Below are 14,198 nucleotides of genomic sequence, written 5' to 3'. Positions count from 1 at the left end.
AGTAACCTCCTTGGGGAATTTGTGCTGCCAGCCCCCTAACTTCAGGCCCTGTGCATCTAGAGATCCTAATTCCCAGAGTGGGGAGGAACACTTCTGCCAGGAGCCATGCGAGAGTCCCAGTGAATTTTGAGCTACGCCTGCTGCCTGGTCACTTTGGTCTCCTTGTGCCAACAGACCAGCAGTCAAAGAAAGGACTTGTCCTACTGGCAGGGTTAACAGACCTTGGTCATCACCAGGAGGTAAGACCGCTGCTATGCAATGCGGTCAGCAGGAAGATGTTTAGCACTCAGGTCATCCCCTGGGACATCTCCAGATAGCCATGATGAGTCTGATTTGTACCATGGCTTGATAGGGCATGGTAACTAGGGACTCGCCCCTTCAGGGTTGAGGGCCAGGGTCAACCCACCAGGTAGGCTATCGAGACCAGCAGAAATACCAGCTGAAGTCAGGAGTAGAAGGGAAGGGAGGGCTAAAATGAGTGAGTGGCAGAGGAAGGAGATGATGACTTTCAGGGGAGGCTCTAGAACTAATTCTCCTCTTCTAAGTTTACCTAGAAATTGTGACCCATCAGAATCCTGGAGAAGCTGTACCTGGATGGAGTGAACTTCAGGGGGAAAGCAAGTAGATCTGAGCAGTGCAAAGGTGAACCGTAGTGCACGCTCTTGGGGCCCCACCAGATCCCTTTACAATCGTACACCCATCACCCAGCTGCCCCCCCGCCCTGTCTCTGGAGAACTGCCCAGCACCCCTCCTCCTGGCTGACCCTGGCCAATGGCAGACTGGCACAGATGTAAGAAAGGCCTTACTACTAACCTGGTAGTACAGTTTGGGTTCCAGAGCTTTCTCTAGGATTAAACCAAAGCTAGTCCGCAGCCAAGACCACCTTCTTGCTCCCATTTCCTCCCTGCCCTATCTGATGACCTCATTCTTCTTCTTCTGAGAACCTTGTCCCAGTTGGTCGAGCCCATCTCAGGCTGTTCCTGGGGAAACCTAACCTGAGGCAGATCCCTTTCTAATACCATTAGGAAGAAATAAATGATAGATTAAAGATTTCCATGTGAAAGAGATCTCTGAAATCACTAGGCAAAAATATAGAAGAATATTTTAAAAGCTTGGGCTTGAGCGTTAATTACAATAGCCAAGACAAGGCAACAACCTAAGCGTCCATGACAGATGAGCGGATAAAGAAAATGTAGTATGGACATACAATGGGATACTATTCAACCATAAAAAAGAAGGAAATCCTGATATTTGCAACAACATGGATGGACTCTAAGGGCATTATGCTAAGTGAAATAAGTCAGACCAAGAAAGACAAAACTGTATGATCTAATTTATTTGTGAAATCTCAAAAAAATGAACTCATAGAAAAAGAGATCAGATTTGTGTTGCGAGGGGCACCTGGGTGGCTCAGTTGGTTAAGCGACTGCCTTCGGCTCAGGTCATGATCCTGGAGTCCCGGGATCGAGCCCCGCATCGGGCTCCCTGCTCAGCAGCGAGTCTGCTTCTCCCTCTGATCCCCCCCACCTCATGCTCTCTCTCTTTCATTCTCTCTCAAATAAATAAAATCTTAAAAAAAAAAAAAAAAGATTTGTGTTGCGAAGTAGGAGTTGGGGGTGTGGAGGAATTGTGTGAAGATGGTCGAAAGGTCTAAACTCTGGTTATAAGATAAATAAGTAGTGAGGATATAAGACATGATGACGATAGTTAACACTGCTGTGTGATATATTGGAAAGTTGCTGAGAGAATAAATCCTAAAAGTTCTCATCACAGGTAAAAACATTTTTGTGTGACCACATGAGGTGATGGATGTTAACTAAACTTTTGGTGGTAATCATTTTATATATATATATATATATGTATATATATATATGCACCTGGGTGGCTCCGTCAGTTAAGCGTCTGCGTTAGGCTCATGCAGTGATCCCAGGGTCCTAGGATTGAGCCCCTCATGGGGCTCCCTGCTCAGCAGGGGTGTCTGCTTCTCCCTCTCCCTCTGTCCCTCTCTGGGTTGTGCTCTCTCTCTCACTCACTCTCTCAAATTAATAAATGAAATCTTTATATATATATATATACACATATATATATACATATATGTATATATATATATATATATATATAAAGATTATATATATATATAAGGTATATATATACTGGGCAACTGGGTAGCTCAGTTGGTTAAGCATCTGACTTTTGGTTTCTGCTCAGGTCATGATCTCAGGGTCATGAAATGGAGCCCCATGTCAGGCTCTGGGCTCCACTCAGAGTCTGCTTGAGATTCTCTTTCTCCTTCTCCCTCTGCTCCTCCCCCTGCATGCTCACTCTTTCTCTCTCTAAAATAAATAAATAAAATCTTAAAATATATATATATATATGTCAAGTATTTATGCTCTACACCTTAAATTTGTACAGTGTTACATGTCAATTGTATCTTAAAACTGGAAGAAAAAAATAAGAGAAAAGCTTGGGCCAAGAGAAAGCCTTCTAAATCAAGTCACAAGACACAACACCCATAAAGTAAAAAGTAAAAAGTTGATAAATTTAAGTACATCCCTCTCTCTCTCTTTTTTTTAATTATTTTTTTATTTTTTATTTTTCGACAGAGAGAGAGAGAGAATGCAAGCAGGGGGAGTGGGAGATGCAGGCTTCCCACTGAGCAGGGAGCCCGATGTGGGACTCGATCCCAGGACCCTGGGATCATGACCTGAGCCGAAGGCAGACGCTTAACGACTGAGCCACCCAGGCGCCCTCTCTCTTTTTTTACTATAAGTACATCCAAATATTGCTCCTAATAACTGACATGCACTGTCTCACAATACAGAAACTCTGATGGGTTATGCTTCCACTGATATTTTCATTCGTAAAAAGATGATTTAAAAATATGTCCATAAATTCTTTGACATGCCTCACTCTGAAAGGAGGAGGCTGACTTCTGCCCTCGAATGTGGGCTTGTTCGAGTGACTCACTAGTAACAACCAGGATGAGGCAGGAGTGATGTTGTGTGGCTTCTGGGGCTAGGTCATGAGAAGTGTCTCTCTGGACACTTGCCCTGAAAACCCAGGCCCCATGTTGTGAGGAAGCCCAGGCCACATAAAAGGCCACAGGTAGGTGTTGGGGCTGAGAGCCTTTGGCTAGACCGTCAACCAGCAGCCAGCATCAGTAGCCACACATGTGAGGGAATGAACCTTCGGATGCTTCCAGCACCCTTGCTTTCAAATCTCGCTGAGACGCCCGATGCGGTGGAACAGACCCAAGCCATTTCTATTATGCCCTGACTCGATCCTGACCCGCAGAAACCATGAGATATCACAAGATTGTTGTTTGGAGGTGACTAAATTTAGGAAACAATAGAGAACTAAAACAAGGACCGTGTGAAATATTTGGCATAAAAATGGAGAGTAATTGAATGACATAGACTCAGTAGCAATTTGCAGAAAGAGTTCAAAAAAGGGTGTTTAACATTCTGGACTCCCCAGAATGTCTTTTTTTTTTTTTAAAGATTTATTTATTTATTTGAGAGAGCGAGAATGAGAGAGAGAGAGAGAGAGTACATGAGAGGGGGAGAGGGTCAGAGGGAGAAGCAGGCTCCTCGCTGAGCAGGGAGCCCTATGTGGGACTCGATCCTAGAACGCCGGGATCATGACCTGAGCCGAAGGCAGTCACCTAACCAAGTGAGCCACTCAGGCGCCCCTCCCCAGAATTTCTTAAGTCTTCAACAGTTCATATGCAGTTGGGCTGATTTTCCTACAAATAGTTTAAGTTGCCTTAGCACACAGAAGAAACCTTTGGCAAACTGAAAAACCAAGTTGGCTCTCCTGTGCAAGGACTTGAGTGTGTCCGTGCTTAGCAGGAACACTTGAGTGTGTGAGGCTGCGTGTGAGAATACCTCTAGGCCCAAGTCCCCCACTCTACCTATAACCTAATCGCTTTCTTTCTCACAATGAGGGCAAAACCATGAATCGAGAGTAGGAGAGGGAAAAGCTAGGCACACCATCCTACAGAGTAAATGTTGTGAGAATCCTATCCTGCAGAACAGAAGACAGAGGTTCAGAGAGGTGAGGTTATGCAATGCTCCACAGAGAGGGTGAAAGCCAAGCCTCCAAACCAGCTCTGTCGGCTTCCAGCCTTCAGTGGACAAAAGAATCCCCCAGGATGCTCTTAGAGGTATAGATGCCTGGTCCCCACTCGGAGATTCAGGAAGTTTCAAGGAGCCTGGGCATCTGCATTTTTGTATGGGAGCCAACTGCTACCCCATCTCCCGGGGGAGTCTGGGTCTCACTTTGAGGGACACTGATTAATACTCATAACTGTGTCTTCCAAACAGGACCAGGCCTGGCAAGAAAAAGACCACAAGAGGTAGGCAAACTGGTGTAGATTAGAGATTCAGGAGACAGAACAACAGGATTAGTTATCTACTGCCGTGTAACCAGTTACCCCAGAACCTTGTAATTTAAAATAACATTCATGATCTCCATTTTGGTGGGTCAGGGACCTGGGCTGAGAGGCTCTCACAAGCCATCAAACAATGTCAGGGCTGCAGTCATCTTGAGGGGCACAGGTAGCTGCTTCCAAGTTCACGTAGGTGGTGTTGGCAGGATTTGGTTCCTCAAGGGTGGTGGGTCTGGGGGCTTCAGTCCTTTCCCGGCTTTTAGCGGGAGGCTGCTCTCAGTTCTTGCCACATGGACCTCTCGGTGGGGCAGCTCACAGCATGATGTCTTGCTTTATCAGAGAAGCAGAGAAGAGCCGGAGAAGAGTGCCAAGATGGAAGTCACAGTCTTTCGTAGCCTTATCTTGGAAGTGTGGTCCCATCACTTTTGCCAATTCTAGTCATTATACAAGCGAGTCACTAGGTCCAGCCTACATCAAGGGGCAGGGAAGACCAGCAGGCAAGGATCATTTGGAGCCATGTCAGAAGCTCCCTATTTCAACAACCAAATGCAATGTGTGAACTTGGTTTGGGTTCCGATTTCAACAAACCAATGATACAGAGACATTTAGGACATAATCCGAGAAATTTGAACATGGACTATGTATCAGGTGATATTAAGGAATTACCATCATTTATTTAGATGTGACCAATGTCTGTGGTCATGTTAAAAAAATTCCTTAGGTCTTAGAGGTATATCCTGAAGATATATATATTTTTAAGATTTTATTTATTGATCTGAGAGAGAGAGGGAAAGCATGAAGGGGGTGTAGGGGCAGAGGGAGAGGGAGAAGCAGACTCCCTGCTGAGCAGGGAGCCTGACTCAGGGCTCCATCCCAGGACCCCGAGATCATGACCTGAGCAGAAGGCAGACGCTTAACCGACTGAGCCACGCAGGTGGCCCTATCCTGAAGAATATTATAAATGAAATTTTATGATGTCTGGGATTTGCTTTAAAATAATACAATAGCGGTTGGAGGAGGGGAGGCCTGGGGTATAGTGGAAACTAGATTAGTCATATGTGGGTAATGGTTACATGGATATGGGGGGCTGTTATACTGCTCCTACTTTTATATGTGTTCAAAATTTTCCACGATAGAGTTAAAAATCAAAGTGAATTGAAGCTAATAATGGTACAGTGCAAGTTGAAAGAATGTACAGTTTCTAAAGCTGTTACATATCGATTGTATTTTAACTATTAGAAAAGACAATAAAAAAAGAAACATCAGATGACCATAAATTTGAAAAAAAAAAAGGAAGGAAGGAGGGACAAAAAAAAAAAAAAAAAAAAGAAGGAACGATAGAATTAGGCCTGGCAGGCAGCTGGCTGTGGGAGGTGGCTGATTCCTGACCTCTGTTTAACCAAAGGAAGTGGGATTCAGGTCATTCTAGCAGAAGTGAGAGCTTTGGGCTGCAGCAAATCGAAGCCCCCAGGGACTATTAGTATCTTTGAAGGACCAACTGGAGTTTAGAGTTTGCCCTGAGCCTACAGGGACGGGGAAGCTGGGCTCATTTCAGAAAGGGCACGGAGGCAAGAGGCCCGGTAGCAGCCAGTGGGGAGGTATTACATGGGAATTCAGGGCTCTCCATGGTGCTTTAGATGGATTCGGTATTGTGCAAGAGGTCACAGTCTGTTTTACAGATCCTAGAGTATGGGGAGAATAAATCCCAAACCCTCATCTCTAGACATTCTGGATTAGGCCAGGAATTTTGCATCATAGCTGCCTAGCATGGGGCTTGGCATACAAGAAGTGTTTAATACCCATTTATTCAATCTAGTGGTTGTGGTCCTCAACCAGATATGTACCTTAGAATTTTCCAGAAAACTTTTTACACTATTTGATTTTTTACAGTCGTGTGTGATTCTTTACAAAGGTAATGTAGTCATTCTGGGACAGGTAACTCATTTGATTCAATATGCAAAAGGGTCAAAAAGGCATCTGATTAGGGGTGCCTGGGTGGCTCAGTTGGTCGGGTGTCTGCCTTCAGCTCAGGTCATGATCCCAGGACCCTGGGACTGAGACCCACATCAGGGTCCTTGCTCAGCGGGGAGCCCGCTTCTCCCTCTGCTGCTCCCTCCGCTTGTGTGCTTTCTCTCTGTGTCAAATAAATAAATAAAATCTTAAAAAAAAAAAAGGCATCTGATTAGTGCAAGGGTTTCCTCCCACCTCTGTTCCCCAGCCACCCAGTTCCTCTCCCTGGAGGCAACCAAAGCTACTTGTTTCTTCTGAATACATTCAAGGACGTATTATGTATATGTAATCAAATATGTATGTTTGGATTTTGCCTTTTTAAAACAAACAGTAGCAAATCATACACATTATTCTGCACCTTTCTTTTTTCACTTAATAACGTTGCTCAACCATTTGCAACGACATGGGTGGAGCTAGAGAATATAATGCTAAGTGAAACAAGTCAGAGAAAGACAAATGCCATATGATTTCATACATATGTGAAATTTAGGAAACAAAACAAAAAAAGCAAAGAGAAAAAAGAGTGTGAGAGAAAGACAAAGAAAGACTCTTTTTTAAAAAAGATTTATTTATTTGAGAGAAAGAGAGTGCACAGGCCCAAGTCGGGGGAGGATCAGAGGGAGGGAATCTTGCTCAGCAGGGAGCCCGACAGGGGGCTCTATCTCAGGACCTGTGCGATCATGACCTGAGCTGGAACCAAGAGTGGGGCGCTCAACGGACTGAGCCACCCAGGTGCCCCCAAAGAAACAGGCTCTTCTTCTTCTTTTTTTTTTTTTAAGATTTTATTTATTTATTTGAGAGAGTGAGTGAGCAAGAGAGTGCAAGTGAGAGAGAGTGAAAGACAGAGAGAGTGAGCACGAGCAGGGGAGGAGCAGGGAAAGAGCGGGGGGGGGGAAGGGGGGGGAGGGAGAAGCAGACTCCTTGTGGGGCTCGATCCCAGGACTCCAGGATCATGACCTGAGCCGAAGGCAGACGCTTAACCAACTGAGCCACCCAGGGGCCCCTAGACTCCTAACCAACAGTTGAGAACACACTGATGGTTACCAGAAGGGAGAGGGGTGGGGGGATGGGTGAAATAGGGGACGGGGATTAAGTAGTGCCCTTGTCCTGATGGGCAGAGGGTGATGTATGGAATTGTTGAATCATTATATTGTACAGGTGAAACTGATATAACACTGTATGCTAACTAACAGGTGAAACTGATATAACACTGTATGCTAACTAACAAAATTTTTTTAAAAGTTGCTCAGTCATTTCATACTAGTTGTTTTTAAATTACAATTTTGTCTCTTTATTCTGTTATTACAAGAAAGTGAACATGGGCGCCTGGATGGCTCAGTCGTTAAGCGTCTGCCTTCGGCTCAGGTCATGATCCCGGGGTCCCGGGATCGAGTCCCACATTGGGCTCCCTGCTCGGCGGGAAGCCTGCTTCTCCCTCTCCCACTCCCCCTGCTTGTGTTCCTGCTCTCGCTGTGTCTCTCTCTGTCAAATAAATAAAAAAAAATCTTTAAAAAAAAAAAAAAAGAAAGTGAACATGACTGGAATATAAATGTGAAAAGTTTCCAAGTAATATTCTGAGTTCATTGCATAATTTAAACCTGTATCTTCTATGTCTATTCTAAACTAGAAAACTTGGGGCGCCTGGGTGGCTCAGTTGGTTAAGTGTCTGCCTTCGATCGGGTCATGGTCCCGGGGTCCTGGGATCGAGCCCCGCATCGGGCTCCCTGCTGGTGGGGAGCCTGCTTCTCCCTCTGTCTCTGCCCACCTGCCCCCCCAACGCTCGTGTGCTCTCTCTCTCCCTACCTCAAATAAATAAATAAAATCTTTTAAAAAAATAAACTAGAAAACTTGTTGCAATTCTGTTCTTCTTCCCCCCTTATTATAGTGGTTTGTTGTTGATTGCGGTCAAATAAACATAACATAAAATTTACCATTTTAATCATTTCTAAGTGTACAGTTCAGTGGCATTAAGTGTATCCACATTCTTGGGCACCATGACCACCATATGTCTCCAGAACTTTTTAATTTTCCCAAATTGAAACTCTGTACCCATTAAATAATAACTCCCCATTCCCTCTGCCCCAGGCCCTGGGTAACCACCATTCCACTTTGTCTCTGTGAATTTGTCCAAGTGCCCCAGATCAGTGGAACAATACAGTGTTGGTGCTTCTTTTTCTGGTTTGTTTCACTTAGCATCCTGTCTTCAGGATGTTGTGGCGTGTATCAGAATTTCATGCCTTTTTAAGGTTGAGAAATATCCCATTGTATATACACACCACCTTTTATCTACCCAGTCACCCATTGGCAGGCATTTAGTTTGGTGAATGTGAATAATGCTGCTATGACCGGGGGTGTACAAGTATCTGTTCAAGTCTCTGCTTTCAATTCTTTTGGATACATACTCCAAAATGGGATTGCTAGGTCTTATGATAATTCTATGTTTGATTAACTAATTAATTACATGTCAATTACACGTTAAATTCATGGTTTTTTTATAAAGATTTTATTTATTTATTTGACAGAGAGACAGAGCGAGAGAGGGAACACAAGCAGGGGGAGTGGGAGAGGGAGAAGCAGACTTCCCGCCGAGCAGGGAGCCTGATGCGGGACTCGATCCCAGGACCCTGGGATCATGACCTGAGCCGAAGGCAGATGCTTAACCACTGAGCCACCCAGGCACCCCTCATGGGGTTTTTTTTGAGGACCTGCCATATTGTCCTCCACAGTGGCTGCAGTATTTTACATTCCCGTCAGCAATGCACAAGGATTCCAATTTCTCCACATCCTTGCCCACACTTGGTATTTTCTGTTTGTTTGTTTTTATTTATTTTTAAGATTTTATTTGAAAGAGAGAGAGAAAGAGCAGTGGGGAGCGGCAGAGGGAGAGAGAGAACCAGACTCCCTGCTAAGCAGGAAGCCCGAGATCATGACCTGAGCCGAAGGCAGATGCCCAACCGACTGAACCACCCAGGAGCCCCTGTTTGTTTGTTTCTATTTTATTTATTTTTTTAAGATTTTAAAAACATTTATTTGAGAGAGAGAGCAGAGTGAGAGAGAACACAAGTGGGGGCGAGAGGCAGAGGGAGAGGGAGAAGCAGGCCTTGTGGAGCCACACCCATTGCTGAGCATTTCACTTCTGGGATCTTCACTAATCAGATCCAGGCAGCTTTTGGGGCACCTTGCCTTTTTTTTTTTTTTTAAGATTTTATTTATTTATTTATGTAAGGAGAGAGCAGGAGGAAGGGTAGAGGGAGAAGGAAAGAGAGAATCTCCAGCAGACTCCAAGCTGAGCACGGAGCCTGACTTGGGGCTCGATCTTACGACCCTGAGCTCATGACCTGAGCCAAAACCAAGAGTCGGACGCTTAACCAACTGAGCCACCCAGGTACCCCAGGGGGCACCTTGCTTTTTGTGATGATTGATCCCAGGGCTGACCATCAACCTCTCAGAGGCATTTTCTGTTCACTTGTCCACTTTAGGTCAATGTATATCAGACTTCTCTCTCCTTCGTGTGGATGTTGCCATCCCATATGACAACAGAAGAGCTCACTCAGCAGGTGTCTCCTAGTGGGTGCTTGCCCAGAAAATCCACTATATGGTGGCACTAACTTCCCCTAAGGCCCTTAGGAAGCTGTCCTTGTCATTAGGGTTGCTCACAAGTATTCCAGTTTTTCCAGGCATGTGGAGACATCTCTGTTCTGCCCCCTTTGAAGTTAGGTCAGGTTATGGATTGGTCAATACAATGTGAGCAGAACTGTCACATGGAAACTCATATCAAGATGGAGCCTCTTCCCTGAGTGACTGGAAGGAGCAGACCACCCCCACTAGACATGCAGCATGAGTAAGAAACAGACCTTTGTTGTTATAAGCCACCCAAACTTAGGTGTTATTTGTTATCGCAACTTAACCTAGCCTATCCTGGCTGATATAGAAGCTATGAACATCTACAGAAATCTAGAAGAGATCGAGAAGGACAAGCAGCAAACAGCCTTCAGGATAGGGAGGAATTTCAGGATAAATGGGCTGCTCCAGCTCCTGAATTCAGTGTGCTCATTCCAAGGTTGCAGATAGTTCTGAAAGTAGGCAAGTGCCCTTCATTCCTTTTCAGCAGTTCCTCTAGATACTGAGTGGTCCGACCTATTTCTGAAACTGGTCTGTAGGCCTACAGTCCAGGCCCTCACAAAGAAAACCGCACCACTGAGTGGTCCTAAGCGATCCACTTCCAAAGTGTCTTAGACAAAATGCATAAATAAGGTTTATGAGCCTGGCACTGGGGTGCTATATATACAGTGTAAGAAATGGTCTTTACCCTCAACAGGCTTATACTGGTTGTCTCAGTTAATGGAGTGGGGCCCATAATGTTTACATTAGAACTGAAGCAAGCTGGGGGGGGTGGGGAGGGGACTGTGTTGAACTGGTGAGTACATGTCTTATCCAAAGGGGCAGCCATTTGCTCAGGTCCACTTGTTTCTTGTACAAGGAACAGGGCCTCAGTATTGCTAGATTTCAGGAAAGTGGAAATCCATTTTTGCAGGAGAAATTTGTTGTTGTTGTGCCAAACTAAGCATACACATCTGGCTGGATTTGATCTGTTTGTGGATGTTGCAGTAGTCCTCAGGATGGGTTCTGGAGTTCTAGGTTTGAATCCTGGCTCTACCACTCATCTGTCTGGGCCCCAGTTTCCTCATCTAGAAAATGGGATTCTACCTCATAGGATTCTTCTGAAGATCGGATGAGATGCTGAAAGCACTGAATTAATATGTGAAGTGGACACCTCATAAAGCTTACAGTGTAGTGAGTCAATAAATGAATTTCATCTGGGAATTACAGGAAGACTTCATTGGGGCAGTGGCATTTAAACAGAAACCTGAAGGATGAAGAGTAGAGAAGCGAGATGGGGAAGGGGAAGGACCTAACAGGCAGTGGGAAAAGCCCTTGAGAAAGTCCTGAACAATCATCAAGCCAACGCTAAAGCAGCGAGGACACAGAGGAGACAATCGTGTGGGAGCCAAGGATTTCCTGATAAGGTGGGAAATGGAAGGAGCCTCAGTTCAGCCTCAGGCCAGTCCCTGCAAACTTAAGACCCCACTACACTGGCCAGAGTTAACTTCCCCGGACAGAAAAACCACACCCACCAAGTCTTCCGCAGGGCCCTCTAACCCTCTTCTCTCAAACACAGAAGAGAGGAGAGCAGGGGTGCTGGCTTGGGGTCAGAAGTGAGTAGTTTTCCGGGCAGAGGAGGAAGATCAAGAAGACAGGTAAGAAGGCACAAAGGTGAGAAGCAGTCTCATTTGCTTTGGCAGCTGAGACGTCTAGAGGGATGCCTCCAAGCCGGGTTGGAGCTCAGGCTGGGCAGGACGCACAACCTACAACTTCAGGTTGAGCAATCTGGCGAGGCTGCAGGACCTCAGTCAAATGGAGAATGGGCGCCCCCTGGGAGCAGTGCTCGGTAGTGGACGCTGGAGGACTCAGATGAGGGGGGCGGGGGGTGGTGGTGGAGGAGGGGGTGCGGCTCAAGATGGGGGCCGACTGCCTGCTACAGTTTTCTTCTCACAGCAGCTAACCTCTTCCGGCATGATGGATTCCTGGGATCCCAGAAGAGCTGGGCAGGAAGGGACCTCGAAAAAGGAACTACCAACACGTGCCCCGTGTCAGGCCCAGAGCTGGGCACTTTCGTGAACATTGTCCTAACACACCTAACTCTACTTGGAGGTAGGTATCATTATCCCCATTTTTCAGATGAGAAAACCGAGGTTTGGTGACTTCCCAAGGAGGGGCGGGGATTTTTTATGACTTCAGAGCCTCTTTCTTCCCTGGCGTCCTCACGACCTGGAAGATACCGATTCCATGAGGTTTGGGGGAACAAACATCGGGTGTGAGGCGCCCAAGCTTTCCGAGGGGACAACAGCGTGATGGTACTTTCGGCGAGAACCACGCCTCCCTTGTCGCGACAATACGGATTACTGTTGCTTTCCTTTAAGAGCCTTACCCTCAAATATGAAGTCCTTGCCACACGCGGGGGCGGACATTATATATTCCTTAGATCTCCCGGACGTCTTTCTCCCTCACCCGCACTGAGCCCCACTAGTGACATAAATTCTCCCCCTCCACTAGCGAGTGGAGGCGTGGGACTACAATTCCCGGCAGGTCGTCCAGAAAGAGGTGGTGGCGAGAGGAGGAAAGACACTCTCGCTTTCCGTAGGCTCGCAATTTGGCGTGTCCGCCGTGATGCACATTTCAACAGCCCACGTCCTTTCTCTGGAGAGCTAAGGAAGGGACTACGTCCCCCAGCAGGCACTGCCGCAGAGAACGAGCCATGGGCCGCCATCACCATTGTAGTCCTTCCCCGCGTTTCCACAAGGGAACAGTCTTAGCGCACGGACTACAAATCCCAGGTCGCCGTCTCCCCTTCCCTTCGACCGCCATCTTTGCTGGTTGTCCCCGCCCCTTTCCCCTTCCATTGTCTCGACCAAAGATAATAGAGCGGAGCTGGGAAGACTGCAACTCCCGTCAGGCTCTGCACCACCTGGAGGGGGATTTCGATGTTTCAGGCGGGCGAGGTGCCCAAGGTGGTAGAATGAGGCGACGGGGAGAGGCCAGGTAGCCTGCCATCTTTATGGTAGTCTCCTTATTCTCGTGGTTCCGCCATTCTTAAGGCACACTAGAAGGCTACAAAACTACTATTCCCATCGCACCTCAAAAGACCGACTACTAGTCAGGTGTACGCCCCTCTTCCGCCATCTTGCTTGTAGTTCTCGTTCCTTTTCACCTTTCCATTGTTCCTGACGAGTAGAAATGGCAGCGGGAAGGCAGCAGATGGACTGCGACTCCCGTCAGGTACCACACACGCGGAGGGTTGTGGACAGGAGGGCGTGTGAGTGCCTGGGAAGGAGGTCGGGTCGGGGGAGAAGGCCATCTTGTTTGTAGTCATCGTTCCCGCTCCTTCTCTATCCTCTGCAACGGGGAGCCTCGGGGCAACCGGACTATAACTCCCGGCATCCTCGGCTCCCGGCTTGGCACGCCCTCCGCCATCTTCTTTGTAGTCCCCGCTGGCCCCAGCATCCCATTGTTCCCACGGTACCACCAGCGTCCGCAGGACTACGATTTCCGTCGTGCCCTGCGCGTGTTCGTCCTGGAAAGTGGAGGTGGTGGGGAGAGGAGGGGGCAGGGGGCGGGGTTCCTCTGGGAGAAGGAGGGAGTAAAGAGGAGGAGGAGGAGGGAAGGAGGAGGGAGGGGTGGGGGAAGAGAGGAGGAAGGAGGAAGGAGCTCAGGAGGGATGAGAGAGGCGGCCAGGGCCCCGGGCCGAAGCAGCGCGGGGCCGGGGGACCAGGGGGGCTGAGGCACCCCAATTGCCCCCTCCCCCTTTCCCTGCCCCCTTCCATCCTTTCCTTCCACCCTCCGGCTTGAGGAAGGGGATTTATTCAAATTTTATTTAAATCCCTATCTCTGGAGGGTCGCGCGCTGGGGGGAGGGGGAGAGGGCGGGGGCGCGCGCAGGCTGGGGGGGCGGGGCCGGAGCAGCTTCCTTCACCCCCCTCCACTCGCCCGGTAGCCCTAGGGCAGGGGGCCGCAGTCTAGGGGCGGGCCCAGGGGAGGGGGGCAGGTTACAGGGACCCCCCCCTCCCCGGGAACCGGCGGTGGGCGGGGCTTGAACCCCGGAAACGGTGGGGGGCCCAGGCCTGGCCCTGGACCCCTGGGCAGTGGGGGCCGGGAAGGGGCCAGTTAAAGGGCCGGGGGCGCTGGGGAGAGGCGGGGTGGGGGGAGGGGAGCTGTGACTCGGACCCCGGACTGAGTGGGGC

The 14,198-nt window shown here is 48.0% G+C and overlaps 1 long non-coding RNA gene across 1 annotated transcript; it reads left to right on the top strand.

The window, feature by feature from the left end:
- The first annotated feature begins 10,915 nt into the window (after positions 1-10,915).
- Positions 10,916-13,543, top strand: LOC144382231 (uncharacterized). The gene is made up of 3 exons (XR_013448747.1): positions 10,916-11,427; positions 11,580-11,658; positions 11,957-13,543. It is a non-coding gene; the product is annotated as an uncharacterized LOC144382231 (long non-coding RNA).
- Positions 13,544-14,198: the final 655 nt, after the last annotated feature.

This window comes from Halichoerus grypus, chromosome 6 (assembly GCF_964656455.1).
Source record: "Halichoerus grypus chromosome 6, mHalGry1.hap1.1, whole genome shotgun sequence".
Lineage (NCBI taxonomy): Eukaryota > Metazoa > Chordata > Mammalia > Carnivora > Phocidae > Halichoerus > Halichoerus grypus.
Note: the sequence above shows the minus strand (reverse complement) of the source record. Positions and strands in the feature narration are given on the sequence as shown.